Source organism: Schistocerca piceifrons, chromosome 5, assembly GCF_021461385.2.
Source record: "Schistocerca piceifrons isolate TAMUIC-IGC-003096 chromosome 5, iqSchPice1.1, whole genome shotgun sequence".
Classification (NCBI taxonomy): Eukaryota; Metazoa; Arthropoda; class Insecta; order Orthoptera; family Acrididae; genus Schistocerca; species Schistocerca piceifrons.
The window spans coordinates 73,574,326-73,594,434 of NC_060142.1; positions in this window are offsets into that span (position 1 = coordinate 73,574,326).

Genomic DNA, 20,109 nt, shown 5'->3' on the forward strand with positions numbered 1-20,109 from the left:
AAGCAAGACCCTCATGGATCCGTCTTTTCTCTTCATACACCATAGTGGATTGTGTACTAGCTGACAGTTTCTTCTATTATTCCTTCTTCCGACATTTTCTTCACTTTGTTCTGGATATTTTGCTTTCACATTACTCGCAGTTGGTGAGGATTGACAAAAAACTTGCGAAGTTTCTTCACCCTCAGTTTATATAAGAAGATCCACACTCCTCCCCGGTGCATATGAAGCACTTCCACGTACGATTTCAAAACATGTCTATTCCAGTTCATGCGATTCAAAATCTCATAGCTCCACCCCTACCTCTTCATAAATAGCCCGAGTTTCGTCCTTATGGGCTTCCACTAACCTGAGTGCCATGACTCCTTGCCTTCTACCTTTTTCCACACAATTATCAAAATTCAAACCGGCAGTCTTCCCTGCCAAATTCACAGTTGTGAAACTCTCTCAAATGCAAAACAATCTCGTACTTTTTAACAAGTCAAGCCCTAATATCGCCTATAATTTCAGTCTTTGTGCACAGGTTGGATTAAACTAATATTAAGATCTATATTTACAACAGGATACTCGCATATCCCTACTTCCTCTTCCTCTCCCAATAACAAATTTCTAATTTTTTCAAAATCTGTATTCAAAGCTCCAGCTGTTCTGTTACATCAAACCGTTCGTTGTTGAGCAGATCCCTCCAGTCAACTCCCTCATACCAGGAGTTCTGTTGGGGTTCAAGGCCTTCTAACGTGGACGATCTCCACTCTTTCCTTTCGTCTGTCTTCTCTCCAGTCATTATTTCTCCTGTCGTCGTATTTCCAGTTATCACTGTTTATTTTGTCTGCGTTCCTCCATTGATTTATGCCACCATAGGGTCGATACTGCGGCTTCCGACGAGGTTTGTCATTCCATCTTCCTCATTCATTTCCATACTTTATCGGTGGATGGCGCCTTCCCCAATGCTGGTTGTTTGCTGGTTGATGTACTGGTGACAAATTGTCTCTATGAAATTTAGTGACACCCTGTTTTCCTTGCTCCTGTGATATCCAAGCTCACACAGTAGCTGCTAGAATTCTTCGACGCCGTGTAGCGATTCGTGCTTCTTTTTGAATCTGACGTGAAAGTTTCGTCACCCAAAGTTGTATGATTTCGGATGGTTCATATGTCACTTCCTACCACACCTTTGGAAAATGGCACTGGATCTTGCCTTCTCGATTCTACGTACTTTTGTCGTCACGATTTCTAATTTCACTTGTTCTTGTTTTCCCTTGCACCAGTATTATTCCAAAAATGTGGGGGTAAATTATTCATATGTCTTACATTGTCCTGCGATCTTTCGCATTTTGGTCGCCGCTTTCTATGCGAAGCGAGCACGGAGAAATCTAATTTTCAGAACAGGCGGCCAAGATTTTGATAACGTCTCGCGGAATTCTTTGGCCCACAACTACGGGTGTAGACGGTTCGCGATGTCCGCGAACGGTGAAAATTTCTGAACTAACACAAACTGCTTCCTCAGCTGTGATCAGAGGTGAACGAAACTGTTCTTTGGCGTTAAAATACAAGACTCCCGACTGATGCTTGAAGCAACCAGATTACTATAAAATGTCTTTAATGTCCATGAAGAAAGACCTAAAACTGCACACCAAACTCAGATTTCGAACTAGTCGCCTAATATAAATACTGCAACTGCAGACAGAATCAATAATAAACGTTTTAAGGAAGCCAATTAAGTTTCTGGTTTCTGCCAACAAAATACGGAAACTGAAAAAAAGGTATTTATTGCGTGTTGCTGCTGGTGTACTTTAAATACGATCAGAATCTCTTGGGATCTTCTGATTTCGAGAAAGTCTTATTGTCGTTGCAGTTTAAAACATCACGCACTGAAGGCTGAGCAAAGTTTGGAGCTTAAGTAAAAATCGCCAATCTTATATTAATTTATTTTGTGTAAGTCTCTCAGTTGGCTCAGATACTATTTCTTTGAATTTAAGCCGTATATCATCTAAGTTTACATTGTTGGTTGGTAAGGAATGGAGGCTTTCTCTTAGGAAGGCTTGAAGCCTGATTGTTTTAACAGATATATTTTCGTTTGCTTTTAATGGATTTGGATGATATCAGACTCGTTGCAACTATCTTGTGATCACAGATCCCAGTGCACCTTATGGTGCTCCCTATTTGCTCACGATTATTTGTTGCTATGAGGTCTAGTATGTTTTCGCAACCATTTAAACTTCTATATGAAGATGGTATGTGTTCTTTCGGAAATGTCTGAAAGAACAAATACCAACTTCATATAGATAGGGCTTACCGGCCAATGATTTTCTTCAGCACGGATGCACTCACATTGCTCAAACTCTCACGGGAATCGGTAGATTGCCTGCCGCGAGTTATGTGTATATTAAGGAGGGGCAGTACACATGTAGTGTGTGGACAGTAAGTTGGAAATGTGGGTCTCACGGGGAGCGTGTCAGAGATAAGTCCCTGCAGTCGCACTATCGCCTGTGTCCTGGTGGCTCAGTCGGATAGAGAGTCTTCCGTGTAAGCAGGAGATCCCGGGTTCGAGACCCCGTCGGAGCACACATTCTCAACTGTCCCCGTTGACATTTATCAACCCCTGTAAGAAGCTAATGGACTGGATTTCACTGTAATTTCATTTCCACTTCTAGTGCTCTCCTGACCCAATTGCACAAAATAATTTTCTGACGATGTTTTATACCTACCACAGGCAGTGAATACGTATTTTCGCCAACAAATCGCGGGCACATCCAAATCACCATCAACTTCTGTCGTATGGACGGGGTGCCTATTTGTGATGAGACTGAAGTTATCTTTGAACTCTTTAGTAACTGTCTCATACTAGTCGAGAGTGATAAAAGGAACCAATTATTAATTTATTCTTGCTGTTACGTGTAACCTCTACCCATACTAACTCACAGGCATTATCTACTTCAACTTTGCTACGGGATAAACTACTGCTAAAAGCGTAAAAGGCGTCGCCTAAAACTGAATTTAATCTACGCTTTCTAAACGCAATTAGGCCCTTTATTAAAATTTCAACTGAACGTATCTCCGACTTTAGCCAACTTTCGGTTGTCTACATACTATTTGAACTCTGAATTGCTGGAATATTTTTCCTTACACTACACAAAAATAGCACACACCACGGAAGCAGACCCAGATATGAAGATTTTGTTGCACTGCGTTCGCTCGTCTTGGCGTCGTTGATTGTACAGTGTCCAGAACTCAGTTGTGCGCCGATATTTTGCACGTCGGCATAACCTTTCAGTACAACAAGGCATGACCTTAGTGCACTCTGATAGTGGACAATCGCGTGATCTCATACCCAAAGTGTTGCAAAAGGATGTATTGCGAATGGTATACCATGGACTGTACTTGGCAGAGCATGGACGGCCACATAGAAAGGATGATACCACAGTGTCGGGCATTCGCGGAAAGCCCATCCACCTCACGACAGACATTCGCAGTTTTGCGTGCAACTCAATCCCCATGGCAGTGAGTGAACATAGGCTTTGCAGCATCATTTCGGAACGCTCATTGTCTGATAGTGCCAAATTCTTGTAGAAAGTTCCCATTTGTTGTGCCTGTGGCTTCTACCACATCACGTAGCACCATTCAAGCGTAGTCCTCCATATTTTGCATAGGAGGTTTCCCAGAAGCACATGTGTTATACAACGGATCACAGTTCACTTCACTTTGAACGTTGTTGTGAACGAAACGGCATTCGTCTTCTAACAAGTGCTCCATTTCACCCCAAGTCCAAAGGAGAAGTAACATCATGCTCACATTTAAACAACAAAAGGCCAAGCTTAGCACCACCCACACACGGGAACAGGCGCTGCAAATCTTATGAGCCAGACGAGCCTTATAGATGCATGCTGTAACTATTGTACACTGTGGAAATGACAACGTGAAGAACTTATGGCCCTACCTATGAATTCTGAATTTGTGAATTACAAAGGATGAAATATAGCAAGTCAGTTAGACTTGAATTCGTTGTACTTATAAAGATCACAGTTTAGTTAGTAAGGCATTAGTCATTTCGTGTTAATTGTGCTGCACGTTTAGGTGCATACTAAAACAAGCTATTGACAATAGTTGACTTCTGGTTTCGGTTTGTGCATGAAGACAATTTAAATTGGCCATGATGTTGTTTGCTGACAAATGGCCATGAGATGAGCAGCGATTTCACCGCGTCGACGACGGAAATAGCATTTTATGACTCTTAAATGGAGCCCACATTGGTTTGAGGCGGCTTGCAGAGCCCTGCGCCATGTCGCTTTCTAACAGACAGACGGCCGTTGCAAGGTGTGGAGAGGGTAGCTTGCAGCCGACAGTCGGTTTATAAGGGCTGTGAGAGGGGGCGCCTTTGGACCATCGAATAGTGAAGCTGTGCATGCAGCTGATCAAAACTCAACAATCTCTTTATTAAGATCAGTGTCAAAGGTACGTTATAAAACTAAATCTGTGACTGTGCCATTCATCAGTTGTGGTTCCCTGTTCATTCACTTCATTCAGGTTCAAGATTTGTGATAGGAGGTCGACTCATATGACATACTTAAAAAAATATCTATAGTAATGAAAATTATATGGACAATACATATCATATGCAAAACATACTGATATTAATCACGTTCTGGAAATACTGAAACATGTTAGAGATGTCATGAACACACAAATACACAAGAGATGTTTATAAAAATGGAGCTCTTTTATACACAGTGAGGCATAGAACAAGTTGAGTAACATTGAAAAAAACGTAAAATATCAATCATCCAACACTATGTTTAAATTTAGTCATGTTTGCAAATGCATGAGCAGTTGCTTTGAACCTAAATGACATTTTGCACACAGCAGCACAATGTTTCAACTTACTAAATACTTTACATGTCAGAATATGGTATGAATATTATATATAACGTGGCAACGCCAATCAAATTTAAAATGAATCTATGTGTGAGCATAGCAGTCTTAAGGACAACTATGTGTAAACTTATCAGATCAACAATTAATTGGGAAGGCATGTGTCAGCAAAGAAATAGGACAAAATGCATGACAATTGACACACAAAACATTGACATTCTGTAGGAATTATATGAACACAAATTATATGAACACAAATCATTGAACATGAATCTGGTATTGTGGTAGTATTATTCCGATCATCACACATGCACTGAGGTTAGGTTTTTCACATGTGTGTTGTGGGGATTCATTGATTCACAACATATGGTGGGAGGTAAGTGGATCAGTTCGTTGCATCACCCCCTGGTTGTCACTCACAGCATGGGTTTGAGGCATTGGGTAGATTCCGTCAGTACAGTGGACAGCTGTGGGTCACCTTCCAGTCTGCTCAAATATGATAAAGACTGGGGAGATAGGTACACTGGGTGTGGCATCACCTTGCTAATCGATGACGTGGGATTCATTTCCCCATTGTGTCAGTCACATGGAAAAAAGGTTGGTGGAATATACACTCTGTGGTGTTTTTAATTTTCATGGAGCAGAGGTGCTGTGACTGATGCTGGTCATTTATTTGGAAACTCGACTGTAACATGAATGTGCGTTGCTAACCAGCTTGCTAGAGCTGAACAATATATAGTTGCAGAGGCGTGGACAGTATGTTTTGGTACAGCGCCAGCATTACTAATCCTTAGTAGGGATGGAAAAAACCGACCGATTAAAACCAATACTGGTATTTTTGTTCTGGGGAACAGGTGTTTTTCGGTATTTCTTTGGTCTGACTTATAGCATGATACTTTTTCATTTCTCAGTAATATCCGGTAAAAACGGTATATCAGTTTGCCATAGCAGCAGTGCTAAAACTGTTAGTTTTTAATATTTTGGACAGAGTAATGTTTATTCATAAAATTTCGACTGCTTTGAAATGTTTTATTATTACAGAAATTGGCAAAAGCGACAAACACTGTTTTAATAACGACGCCTATAGTTAGAAACTAACAACAAAGAGATGACATAAAGATAGGTGCAGCATTTCAGAGGAAATAACGCACCTGTTGCCATGTTGCAAGGCCTATTAGACGGCCAGTGTGTACGTGCGGTATGTCACCACCTGTGGAAAGGAAATCTTCACGAAGTGCTGTAGCAATGATATACATGCCCTTAATTTTGAGATTGCTTCAGGTAGAAAAATTGACACCATCGAAAAGTGACGATGCTTTCTTACTTTGGCATTTGCTGTCGCTGTGCCTGTCCGCTTCACTCTCACAATTTTTGCCGGTGACAATGCAATCAATATATGTGGCAGCCTCAACCCCAATATCGATCATGATTGGCTAGTCCTTCATCTCGATTAGAAATTTTCGACCTATGTTTGACGTATACGTTTGTTAGTGGCAGCAACAGCAACAAAAAAAACTGAAGATGGATTATTTCAGAAGCCTGTTATTTTGAGCGGTTTTAATACTCAGGTTAAACTGGACACACAAAGAACTGGTCTAACTGAAAACCTGTTGTTTCAGGGATGACCGCCATCCCTTGTCCTGAGGGTTCCCATAGTGTACAGGAATCCCTCTGACTCACCGGTGAAGGTGGTCTGCCTGCACCAGCTGGGTGATCCTGACAATAGCCGCCACCAGCTGGCTGGCCGCCTGCCCCTCCTCTCCTCTACAGCATCAGCGTCCTCACCTCCCCACCTTGTGTCATTCTGCACAGTCCTCAAGACCAGACTCAGTACACTGATCCACTACAGTATCAAATATAAGCTAATAAATGTCTCTAAGAAAATGACTTCGAAAATGTGGAGTGACTGTGTTGTTGTTGTTGTTGTGGTCTTCAGTCCTCAGACTGGTTGGATGCAGCTCCCCATGCTACTCTATCCTGTGCCAGCTTCTTCATCTCCCAGTACGTACTGCAGCCTACAGCCTTCTGAATATGCTTAGTGTATTCATCTCTTGGTCTTCCTCTACGACTTTTACCCTCCACGCTGCCCTCCAATACTAAATTGGTGATCCCTTGATCCCTCAGAACATGTCCTACCAACCGATCCCTTCTTCTAGTCAAGTTGTGCTACAAACTCCTCCCCAATTCTATTCAATCCCTCCTCATTAATTATGTGATCTACCCATCTAATCTTCAGCAATCTTCTGTAGCACCACATTTCGAAAGCTTCTATTCTCTTTTTGTCCGAACTATTTATCGTCCATGTTTAAGTTCCATACATGGCTACACTCTATACAAATACTCTCAGAAACGACTTCCTGACACTTAAATCTGTACTCTATGTTAACAAATTTCTCTTCTTCAGACACTCTTTCCTTGCCATTGCCAGCCTACATTTTATATCCTCTCTACTTCGACCATCATCAGTTATTTTGCTCCCCAAATAGCAAAACTCCTTTACTACTTTAAGTGTCTCATTCCCTAACCTAATTCCCTTGGCATCATCTGACTTAATCCGACTACATTCCATTACACTCGTTTTGCTTTTGTTGATGTTCATCATATGTCCTCCTTTCAAAACACTCTCCATTCCATTCAAGGAGTGACTGTAACAGCAGTAAATGAAAACAATGACCATGCCTTTACATCCAAGAGTAATGGTAAGCAATACAAAATCTAGAGAATTCCTTACAAAGTCAGAAATTACATAATTTTCACAAAAATCTTTCTTATTAGTGACTTTATAATTGAATGTCAGCTCTGCTGATGGCATCATGCTGGTTTATCATTGTTGAAATTTGGGTTTAATGGATTGTTAATTAGTATTAGTCCAAATTCTACACATGCCATCGCTTAACTGTTAATTTGCAAGCATATTAATTCTAGTTGTTCATGTAGATCAAGGAAATAGAGAATGATCAGTTAAACACACATTGTGACGCAATGTACCAGTTCATTAATTGAATAGTAACATTCACATATTGTGAGCATTCAGCTCACAAAGCAATAGTTAGATGACACATAAAATCAACTTCAAATTCCCCAAACAGCCCTGCAGTAAGGCCAGTTCTACAACTGTTCAAAGAGAGAGAAAAATCCTTACTCAAATCAAGTTATGTTAGGAGAATAGCCTCAAGAAGAACCTGTTTCACACCACTGAATTCAGTTTGCACCTAGGCATCCCAACTCCGCAGAGCATTTTTACCTGTATGTGCGCAAAGACATGGAGTAACTAAAGTATTCAAGTTGATAAAGCGTTTACAACAATTTGGCCAAACAAGAACTGACAGATCAAACCTGCACACTTTTTCAGTTCTTATGATGCGGTCCCAACCAGTTCAACTTCAGTCAGTTTTAGCAAGGTCCCTGTCGCCACACTATAACAATAACCACGTCAAACAGAAAATTTAGACCATAAAAGCTTGGCTGGAGTAACTACACTGAATTAGTTACTTCTAAACATACATGTGTCACACGAGCGCTATGTACCGAATCTCACACACTGAACTATGCTATGACGCTGCACACGTGAGACGAAGACGACTATCAAAATTAAAGAGTCATTGTCAGTGGGCAGAGATTAAATTAAATGATGTAGATGGTTTAACCAGCAGTAGCTGCCATAATATAGCAGTAACGCCAACCAATATGAAAAAAAGATATGTGCAAAATGTAGCAAACATGCCGATGCAGAAGGATATAGAACCCTGACATACTAAAATCAGACCTCTGTATGCTACAATGCATTCTACAGTTTTCAGACACGCTGACTAATCTAACACATCAATGTGCCCGCTACAGATATTTTCTGCTTTAAAGATATAATGAAGATAAGTTGTTACAATCTTTCTGATATAAGGAAGAAAAATAATATTGAAACTTCTAACGGAAATAGCCGAACTCAGAATAAGTCCGAACGTTAATTTGTCAGACTGATGACAAGAGGCATTACGTAAAGATGACGTATATTTCGGACATGACAGATGCAACCCTAACTGCCAATAACATTATCTTATGTCAGTGGTCGATAGAACTCTTGACTCTTTTCTTTGGGATATCTTACAAAGGATTATTGTAAGAACTAATAGTAGGTTCAATGACAAAAGAAAATACATCATCACAACTCTCACTTTCAACTGGCTACAGACCAAATGACAATACTCATTTATTGAGAAAACTAGCTTTATTAATACCAATGCATTTTCATAGTGCGGATTATCAAGTGTGGGGCGTGTGGCATACTTAATGCCCATACTAAAACAGAATTTAAAAAATATAAAATTCGTTATTTCTTTTTGTCTTACATCAACAACATAGTTTTTGAAGACATAATGATATGTAAGTAGAGACCGCAATGTGAGAATATCTCTTAGCATACTCTTACCAACAACGATACACCTAGAGTAATGTGTAATACCAACGGGACGTCGGAGTACTTTACGTCCAAGCAAAAAAATATTTAAGAAACGCAGATTTGAATTTTACTGACAACTTACTACTTAAAGAGATGTTGATGTGTAAGTGAAGTCCTGAACCTGGAAATACTGAATACGACACTGATCAGGGAAGTTACTTCTACACTTAAGGCTAAAATTTTTGTGTTAACTTCAACTGAAAAATTAAAATAGGGGATCTGGAAGAATAATTCGTTAAAAACAGTAAGCGTTTTTTCCAAATTTTGAAATTTAGTGTGAATGACTAGATAACAATATTTCCAAATGATGGGCATGAAGTGCCCCCGCCCCTATCTATCCTTGGTATTGCGAGTGTTAAGACAATGATTTGAGATCTTTTCGCTAAATGCACATTCGACTAATACCAGCTTTATTGCAGAACCATTATTCGTTAGCATAACTTTACCGCAATTGTAGTCTGTCAGTCAGCCGCTGTGGCCGATCGGTTATAGGCACTTCAGTCCGGAGCCGCGCTGCTGCTGCGGTCGCAGTTTCGAATCCTGCCTCGGGCATGGATGCGTGTGATGTCCTTAGGTTAGTTAGAATTAAGTAGCTCAAAGTCTAGGGGACTGACAGCCTCAGATGTTATGTCCCATAGTGCTTAGAGGTATTTGAACCATTCTGAAACAGCTAAGTGTTGATACACGCTGAAAGAAGGCCACAGCTCAGACGTGCAAGTGAGCTGTCATTTGTATTAATGACGTCACGTTGGCACCAAAGAGTCACCACAGTTGTGCCCCGTACCACCGTGGACGCAGCACACGTTGGGGAGGGTGACACACCCCCTCTTACCCAAATTTCACCCCGTCTATTGATGCGTCTGCGATAGACGTCAGAACCGCGACTCCCAGGGCTGCAATCACACGGTTTCCTAATGGGTGGCCGGGAAAATATATTTCAGACGTCCCTACGCTGAGAATCGACACAAAATGGTCTCAATGTGTGTCATAACGGCGTCGATGAAACCACCCCTTCGTTCTGTGCCTTGTCAGGGTGATTTGATGTGATAGTGGGAAACATTACTATCCTCTCACTGCCGTTATTGACGGATCATTTTGGAAACTGCTTCGGAAAAGAAATACCCTGTTAGATAGCTATTAGGTCTCGGTGGATCCGTTAGACCATAGGCAAAGGAGACAACCCACCTTTTGGTCCAGATGGACTGGCCACTAAGGTAAATGCGGTTCCGAACACCACTGGCTGTGTGATTATAGAGTGTTCGCTCCTAACAATCACTCAAAGCTCTTTTATTTAGTTGAGGACGAGCGTATTACCTTAGCTACTCTTTTAGGCCCAGATAATGCTTTCGCAGTAGTCTATCACACTCAACAGCATACACGGCGCGGAGTACCACGAAACAGAGATTAGCACTAGCTCAAGACACAGTGACAGAATATTCCTGCAGTGGACTATCTATATATATCACGATTCAGGATGTAGGTTATTTATGCTTTATTTAAGCTCTGTCCCAAGAGTACGTTTTACAGAATACAACAGTGTAGTCCTACGAGCCAGTATCTGCTGTCTATTCACAGAAAAAAATCCATATGTAGTTTATTTATCATCTCTCTGAACTTAATGATTATTACAAATTTAGTATAAATTTAGCGACTCATCAGCCGTCTTTCTTTTATGAACCATTCCAATACGCACTTCACTTCAAGTGTGCTGTTCTTTCCACTCGGAAGTAAAAAAAAAATTAAATAGAGAATTACTATTTCTCAGTTAATACCTGAGTCTAATCGCTCGAGAATACTTCAACAGCCACTTTTAATAGTTACAAATTATTTTAGGTAATAGGGTTTTATGCCGATAGCGCTGTGGTGTCCTGAGGTGGTGAAACCAAAAGTACATGTATTTTATACGCTCATAAAAGGGCAATAGGGTCTCTCTATCCAGTGGGTGTCGTATATTACAGAAACATAAATATATTTTCATCCACCAATGTGTTAACGTAACTTTCCGCTTAATTATTCACGTAGTTTATTTCGATAGATAATCAGAGCTTTCGTGAACACACCACAGTAGTGCTTGCTACAGCTCGAATTTTATTGATAATTAAATGAAACGACTGCTTTCGCTGCCTTATGAGTCGTACCTAGAAATAATTAGCTTGAAGTTGTAGGTTATCCCTCCTCTCACAAGAATATCTTAAATTTTTTTCTGTGTTTAACTTCAGTTTATTTCTTTGAATGAAACAAATACGCCATCTTAGAGCAGAGATGTTCCTTGTATCCAACACAGTTTTAACAATACCAGCGACAAGCTCAGTGATTACTGCCACGGTCGTTCTCCTCACACATATAACTAAAATGTATCTTTCCAGTTGTTCCTTTCTTTCAAAAATATTAATACTATTTTCTTGTGGTTATTACCTCAGATTATGTGTGATACCTAAAGCAACTACTTTCATTGTTGATAGTTAGTATTTCTGTCGTCGTGACTCAGCGATATAATAATCTTTTAGAACTCTATTCCGAACGACAGTACCATATAACTTAACTATCACCTTGCTGACGTTTATGAGCATAATTAGTCGCGGATGAAGGTTATTAGCCTGATTTCGAGAAAAATAAAGAAAAAACTCTATTTCGTGTTGTTATAGAAAGAACCTTAGCTATATTTGGTAATAACTCTTTCTTCCTTAGCTACATAGTAACATTTCACAATACTACTACATTGCCATATTGTGACGTTCCAGTCTTTAAAGGGTTCATTTTAGGGTTAAGGTGTGAGTAGGTAGGGATCCAAATTTCTAGTTTAGAACACGATTTTGTTTTATTTTCAATAAATAGTCATTGCTTTACTAATCTAAATCGAGGAAACTGCGTGTTGCTTAACGAAGGATTGTGACGAGTGTTCTGTTACTTCTCCATACAGAATCCCATTTAAAAAAATATTATACGTCTTAGTCGAGGTATCATCAGTCACTGTTCTTTTCTCTTCTAAGACGGAACAGCGCTGACCCCCCCCCCCCCCCTCCAAGTAAAAAAAACCTTCAATTAATTCTCTGCAGCATTTCGATAGATTCCACATAAAAAACTTCCATCAATTCCATCCATAAAACAGTCGTGAATCACCTTTTGTGTCTCCACCAGACCAGTCATCTAAAATGCCTACAATCTTGAGTTTAGTAACGAATTGGTAATCAACCAGTTTCTCTCAACAGTAAACCAGTGAACGGGTAAACGGACAACATGCCCTCATACAGTTGCTTAAGCTTGGGAACGAAGGACAAATTCTCCACTACGTTATCTCTGCAGCATACACTGCGTTTTGTGAAACGCTAACATCGGTCAAGATCCGCAATGTTTACCAATATTATCATCCGAAATATTTCATCAATAACCACATACACAGAACCTTTACCAATGTCGTTCTAAACCTCTAAGTACTAATTCACAGCACCAGAGTCCAGCTACCAAACGCTTTTGTAAGTCTATCTCTGGCGCTACAATAATTTTTTTGGTACCATTTTAATGACTCTTCTTTAGTCTACAGACCACAAATACCTGTAGCTATGCATCCGCTTGGCCTTTCCTTGAGCTCTAATTTCCGCCTCGGGATCTCGGATGTGAAGGCTGCCCTTATTACAATCTAAACCGACGTAGAATCATTTACTGGGCCAAAGGAACAGCACTACATTCGTACAACAATATAAAATTTGCATTTGATCGGCTGTGGGATTGAACGGGGATTCGTAGCAACTACAGCTCCCGACATGAAGAAATTCCCTGTCGCCCGAGCAAAAACTGCCCTGCCAAATGTGTAGTAAGGCCCGTCGAAACTCCCAGTCCTCTAGTTACAATCATTTTACAACATATCGAACAACACGTCGTACTCTACCATAACCACTAGTTTACATCTCCCACAAACTTCACTCTTTCTTAATACTTCTGACAATGCAGAGACTGTCTGCCTTCTGACTGAATTTTTTTGTATTTTTCTTCTTTTCTTTCTTTAGTTTTCGTTCATTACCACTTCTTAATATACATCTACAGGTTACATGTTCTTATCATATCGTATTAATCTTACCGCTGTTACAATTCGCTACTTCATTTAGCAATATAAATTCAGCTCTGTTGATAACCTTTCTACTTCACCCACATTCATACGTTCATTCTTACCACAACGCAGGGTACAAGTCCTTCTCTACACCGTCTTTCCCACAAAATTATGTTTACCATTACTTTTAGCAACATTAGCCACCAAGTACTTCTTAATATGGTGAACATTACGTTCCCCTACTTCCGTATCATTATTAACTTCTTTCAGCACTACTACCGTAGCATGAGGACAACTTTTAGCAATAAATGTTCGTTCAAAGAGGTAGAAACACTTATCCATATTATTATTTAATTTCTTGCTTTTATAATCATAGCACTAAATCTCCTATCCTGTAAGGGTTTGCTTTCCCTTCTCTTCCAAATCTGCTTTGTCTGGTTTCAGCACTCTTCTTTAAATTGGTATCTACACGCTTAATTACCTTACATCTAAAGCGAGGTATCACAGGTGGATACTTAATCTTGTCAAAAAGACGATACATTTGTATCTTGCCTTCTGTTATCTCTCTAGGCGCCACTACAATAGTAACAGGAGGTTTATCTTTCAGTACCCTCTTAAATTTTCGAATAAATTTAGGCCAAGTCAAATGCCTCTTCGCACAACAAGTATGTCCAGGACTCCCAATTAAGCGGATAATGCTCGCTCAAGGATTCGATTTGAGTGACGTTTAGCTATTAACAACTCTTGTACTTTGTTCTGTTTCAAGAAATCTTGAAATTCTTAAGACACAAATTGCCCTTCATTGTCTGACAAGAGTCGCGATGGTGTCCCTACGATAGGGAAATACGACTCTCCAGGATATGCATAACCGTATTACTGGTCACCACCTTCACTTGACACAATTTCACAAATTTGGACTAAACCTCCAATACATGCACAGCAAAAATCTCTCTACCAACCTCTCTTGACGATAGTCCTAGAATATCAACTGCTGAAATATCTCACACAAACCCTTGGGTACTACTGCAACATGCTGCACTCTATCTTTCTGATTCTTAATCTTCGTTTACTGGCACACCTCACAAGTTCTCTATTCCTTCCTAGCTATCCTACGCTTACTCTTTGCATGCAAAATAATAGTTATGTAAGTGTTCCATACACTTGTTTATACCAAAATACCCATAAACTCTGTTATAAATTAAGTTGGTACTGCGACTCTTGCTCTAAAAGGTCGTTGTAAGTTGCTAACGAATAAAACGTCATTACAGCAAATCCACTTCCCCTTCATTGGTTTTCCTCCTTTTCAACCTTCCTTCAATGTTCTAAGATACTTATCCTTGTTTTGTTCTCTACTAAGATTTTTTAGTAATGTCTCTAACTCTTTCTCATATTCCAAATGACGAACTTTGGAAACTGAACTCCTTCCCCAGTTCACAACTCCATTCGCTTTCCATTCCACAGACAGGCGAGATAGTGCATCTGACGCACAATTGTCCTTTCCTATAATATGTCGTATTTCTAAATCATACTCCTGATGAAAAAGAAACCATCGCATCAAACAATTGCGCAAAAGCTTCCCCGTCCTTAAAAATATCAATGGACTTAGTACAGTATGAAATCCAATCTTTCTCCCATTGGACATACACATAAACTTTTCTATAGCGCTTGCCACTGCTAAAGTATCCTTTTCAGTAACTGAGTAATTCCACTCTCAGCTGGTTAACATACAACTGGCAAATGCTAACGTCACTGTTCTTCCGTCATTTACCGTTTCCTTGACCACCTGACTAACCAATCCAAATCTTTAAACATCAGCAACCACACAAAATTCTTTGGTCATACCTGGATGCCCTAACAATATAGGATCACTAAGTTCTCGTACCAAAGCATCAGACTCTTGTTGACAACTCTCATCCCATCTCCAAGATGTAGTCATTTATGACAACATATTAAGGTGCACACAATTCATTATATTACGAGGAATATTCCTTCTGTAAAACCTAGAGAAGCCCTCAGCTGTTACCAACTTCTAGGGATAGGACAACATTTAATTGCCAACAATTTCCTTGGGTTAGGTAATGTTGACTCCTGACTTACAATGTTTCCCAAAAATTCCCTAAGATCTTCAACTTTTAAATAACATGTCTGTGTGTTTCTTCCATGTTCTAGACACTACTAATACATCATCAACATATGCAAATACTTTACTTAATAATTAATCTCCTAAGGAAATATCTAATAACTGAATGAACTCTGATACACACAATTCAATCGAAATGGTAGAACTTTAAACTGATAATTTCGCCCGTTAAATAGAAGAGTCGTGTAATTACGCAATTCCACAGCGAGTATAACCTGGCAATGGCTGGCCATGAAACCAACCATACTTAAATATGTACTTTACAGACACCCAATTAGGTGGCCCTGTACCGTTTCCTCTTTACATCAGTTCAAATAATGTAACTTGTCTAATATTTCCAAGAGGCGTTGGACCTGAGTCCCTCACTCCACTACCAGTCATTCTCTAACGCCATCTGGTAGTCGAGTAACAAGTTCTTCGACGAGATGCAACTCGATTACTTCATTTGAACGGTAGTTCATAAAATTTCGGTTTCCTCCCCAGCTCCCGTTGTATTTCTGTGAGCCAAACTACTCTAGTCTTAGTTTGTGTTGGATACTCTATGACGAATACTTTGCTTTAAAAGCTTTAATAAATTGATGAATAGTTGAAAATACATTTAAATTTAACATCACACTTATATCATTACCCCATGACTCTGGAAGAACACCTCCAAACGCTTTAAGAAAAATTAAGGGATGCACACAACCAATAGTGTCGAATGTAGGAAAATGGTTACTACTGTCTCTCGGTTCCACTACGCGAACATACTCACTACAGTGAGACTTACTTTTACTAAAGGTGTGTGAAAATCCCAATAATCCTTCTCAGATTTCCTTCGATCCACTATCAGCACACTATCTGTACTACAACATGGAGTGGACGACACACAAATCCGATTACCAGCATCAGGTTTTCGGTTAGTGCTGATTTTATTCTGGTTAAAACTGCCTTCAGATACTAAAAGGTTAGCATTTTTCACATTCTCTACTACCTATCTGTGTGCCTTAGTTATTCAGTCTTATACAGCAGTACTTAACTTATAAATCCCGGAATTAACTTTAACATGGTTGCTACTAATCTGGTCAGTCACATCCTGAAGCGAGGGACTAATAGATGTTTCCTGTTCCTCTTTTGCTTCATTTAATTTTTCCTCAATATTTCCTATTTTTGTACTAACATCTGTAAACTCAAGATTATCGTATTATTTAAAACTGATTAAGTCATGTTTTTCTCCAACTAACTCATTCTTTGAAACATTGTTGACCTTGTGACAAATTTTCAATACTCGTTTTACTTCTGTTGATGTTCATCTTATACCTTCCTATCAACACACTGTCCATACCATTTTTGTTTATTGAAAAGAAAATTTCTTTCCAGGTAGCATGGGCTAGAAACTCACAAACTTTGTCAAGCACCTTACAAAATGGTGCTGTTAAATAAATCTCGATTAGAAACGTTGACTTCGTTTGAATGTTGAAATACTTTTGTAGCTCAAAACGCAAGAAAGTTCGACGAAGGTGACAAGAAATGTCAATTATTCCTAATGGCAGCGTATGACACGTAATTACATATTATTTGTGTTCTCGCCATTTAATTTGTAACACAGCGAAAGACCAGCACGGCGACTGAGTTTCTCTCTGTGTGTCGGCCTCTCCTTCTGCTGGTCACATTCAGTAAAAAAATTCTCTTTCTTTAATTGAGTTGTATGGTAATGTTACAAAATGACATGGTTAGAAATGCACAAGAATTTAATTCATACAACCGATCGTGAGTGATTGCGTGCTTCGATTTTTTGTAATTCTGGGTTGTACAATAATTCGAGCAAAGAGAAGCCTCGGACTGGACGTTTGGCTTTGCGAACCGTACTTAAATACTCGACCGCAATTTACACGTGACTCTTCGCATAGTTTTGTCGTCCTGTTACGCTTCTTTATACATCTTGGACACATATACATAATCTGCAGCTCTGCTGGCACAGAAATAAAAATATATAGCGTCACTTTAGAAAATAATTTCCGTGATGTTATTTAGTAAACTAATAGGAGGTAGGGACATAACTAGATATATGACTAATAAACATTCATTCGAAGAGCTTTATACGTAATCTACAGAATAATCATAAAAGTTTCTCTTAGCACATCGGTGCAAGCACGCTTTATCTTGCTCTTATTAATGATAGAACGTGATGAAATACATTTTTATAATAATTACTGAACTGAACGTTGACAAAAATTATGATGTGAATTCTACAATACGTTGACTACTATTGAGAAAATACCGTCGCTTTAGATATAGCATAATACCCCACACCCATTCCATCTGTGTCTCTGTTCCAGGTCCTAAGTACTGCTGCCGAATGTAGGTCAATTCCACCGACATGCCCTACACGGAAGCTATCGTCAAGATTTACGGACTGTAGCTAAAATAATTCCTTAGTACACCAACGCAAGCTGGTGTTCTCACTTTTCTTTACATTATCAACATTACATATCGTTTTGTCCTAATATCACTCAATAGGCATAATTACTGAATTGAATATCGATCAGAAGTTGTGCTGAGGGTTTTACAAACATTTACTGCTAGTCATGAAATTCCGTGTCTAGCAATTTAGCGTAATACCCATTACTCATTGAATTCTGTATCTCTGTTACAGGTGATGAGCGCTGATGCAGAGTATAGGGCCGTTCCACCTCTACGGCCTGTACGGGAGCAAGATGCGGAGTTCTTGTTGAAATACTGTGAGTAACTTTTGGTGTTGTGAGGATACGAGTAGCAACGATTCAAATAGTGTAATGGTTTTGATGAGGTGACTTTGTTACAGAGCTTACGTTATATATCAGCAACTTGTTTCCGTATCCCAGCTGCGTCTGCTATAATAAACACGAAACGAATGCAGCGCTGCGTCTTTGTTACTTTATTGTAGTCTGCTTTATACGTAACGTGATATGGGCATTCTGTAACATTTGCTATGGGAAGGATATTCAGTTCTGCTAGTCTTACAGCTAAAATCACTTTACCGATCATTTGTATTAGGAGTGATACCAGGGAAGCCACGTTTTAGGGTATGAACTATTTACTGGTCGTGTTCTCTTCATTAGCCTGGTAGTTGAGTAGCTAGGACATGAATTGCGTCTGTCAGTGAGAGCACTCGTTCCTGATGGATCATTCAACTAGATCTATGTGGCAGTAACAGAGCTAGAGAAAACGCTGTGGAGACCTTAATAACTCTCTGGTTTAGAACTACAATCGTGTGTCATATTTCCACTAAATACTGTACTGCTAATGGGCAGCACACAGTCCTCTGAGATGGTCAGCAGATTACTTCATAATTATTTTGATCATGTCAAATAAATTTCTGTTTACAGAGGGTGCTAACTTCATTATTATTTGTCCGCTAACAGTGTGGACAACGTCGGGTAGCAGTATGTACTATAAGATGTATTCACCTTTTCTGACATGCATGAGCAGTAAGGATAAGTATTATAGCTGTCTATGTACATACTGCAATTATGACACATTATTAGTCTGTAGCAGTGGATGACTGTGAGCTTTTGCAGATAGATGTTGTTTAGGGTGATGGTGATCGTTTATTTTACAGGCCACTGCTACTGCCACAATGTGCAGTCTGAGCTGTCCCCGAGATCCGTGCTCACGTACATAGTACCAAACGTGGCAGCAGGTAAGGTGCAAGATAGGGAAGGCGCAGGCGAAACAGCCCGACAGCAGCCGCCGCAGCAGCACCGGGATGTGGTTGAGGCAGAGGGAGGCAAAGAGGAGGAGGAGGTGAGGGAAACCAAGACCAGCCGCAGCCTGCTGCGGCGGCTGCTGGCCTGCTGCCTCTGCATTAGGCTGCCACGAGGCCGCAGGTCCAGGAGGACCAGCAGGTGAGTCCGGCCTGTTGTGCCGTGTGTTCAGAATTCTTCAGCGTGGAACTTACCATGTGGCGCAGCCGAATTCGTGAATGTGCCGTAATTACTGCCCCACACAGTGACCAATAGGGTTGGAGGGAGTGGGGCGGGGTGTTTGGGCTTATCCAAATTTATGTTCTGAAGATGTGTGTGGGGACTTTAGTATCACTTCTCATGTTTCAAAATTCTGATTGTACGGAAATTGCTCACTCAAGTTCAAAGAATGCCTATGAAGAATGTCCAAATTCCAAATTATAACAGTAACTCAAGTATCAACGAGTTTTGGTTATTTACGTGAGATAATCATGAATGTGTTTTAATCAAAATAAACATAACTACTTAACAGTTTTGCATTGCAGCTACATGCGTAATTTCTTGTATGTATAATTTGTCCAAAAATTATTTTAAGTTGATGAATAAATAAAATTAAAAATATTTAATTAATTTCAGAGTTTATCCTGAAGAAGCGCTGACACCTGCCAGTCAGGCTACGCAGCAGAGCCCTGTCGTCAAAATCCTGGTATGTATTGAGAGAAACATGGACAAAACCTACGAAATCTTTGTAAAGACATATAAGATGCTACTACTTGTCCAATAGCCGTTTCATTAATTACATTAGTAGTTAACTGAGTAATGATAGAGAATACTTGGCATCATTTCACCTCAAGGAAAATTGTGATATACAGTTAATTGTACTCATTACAACAGAAGTCTAGCG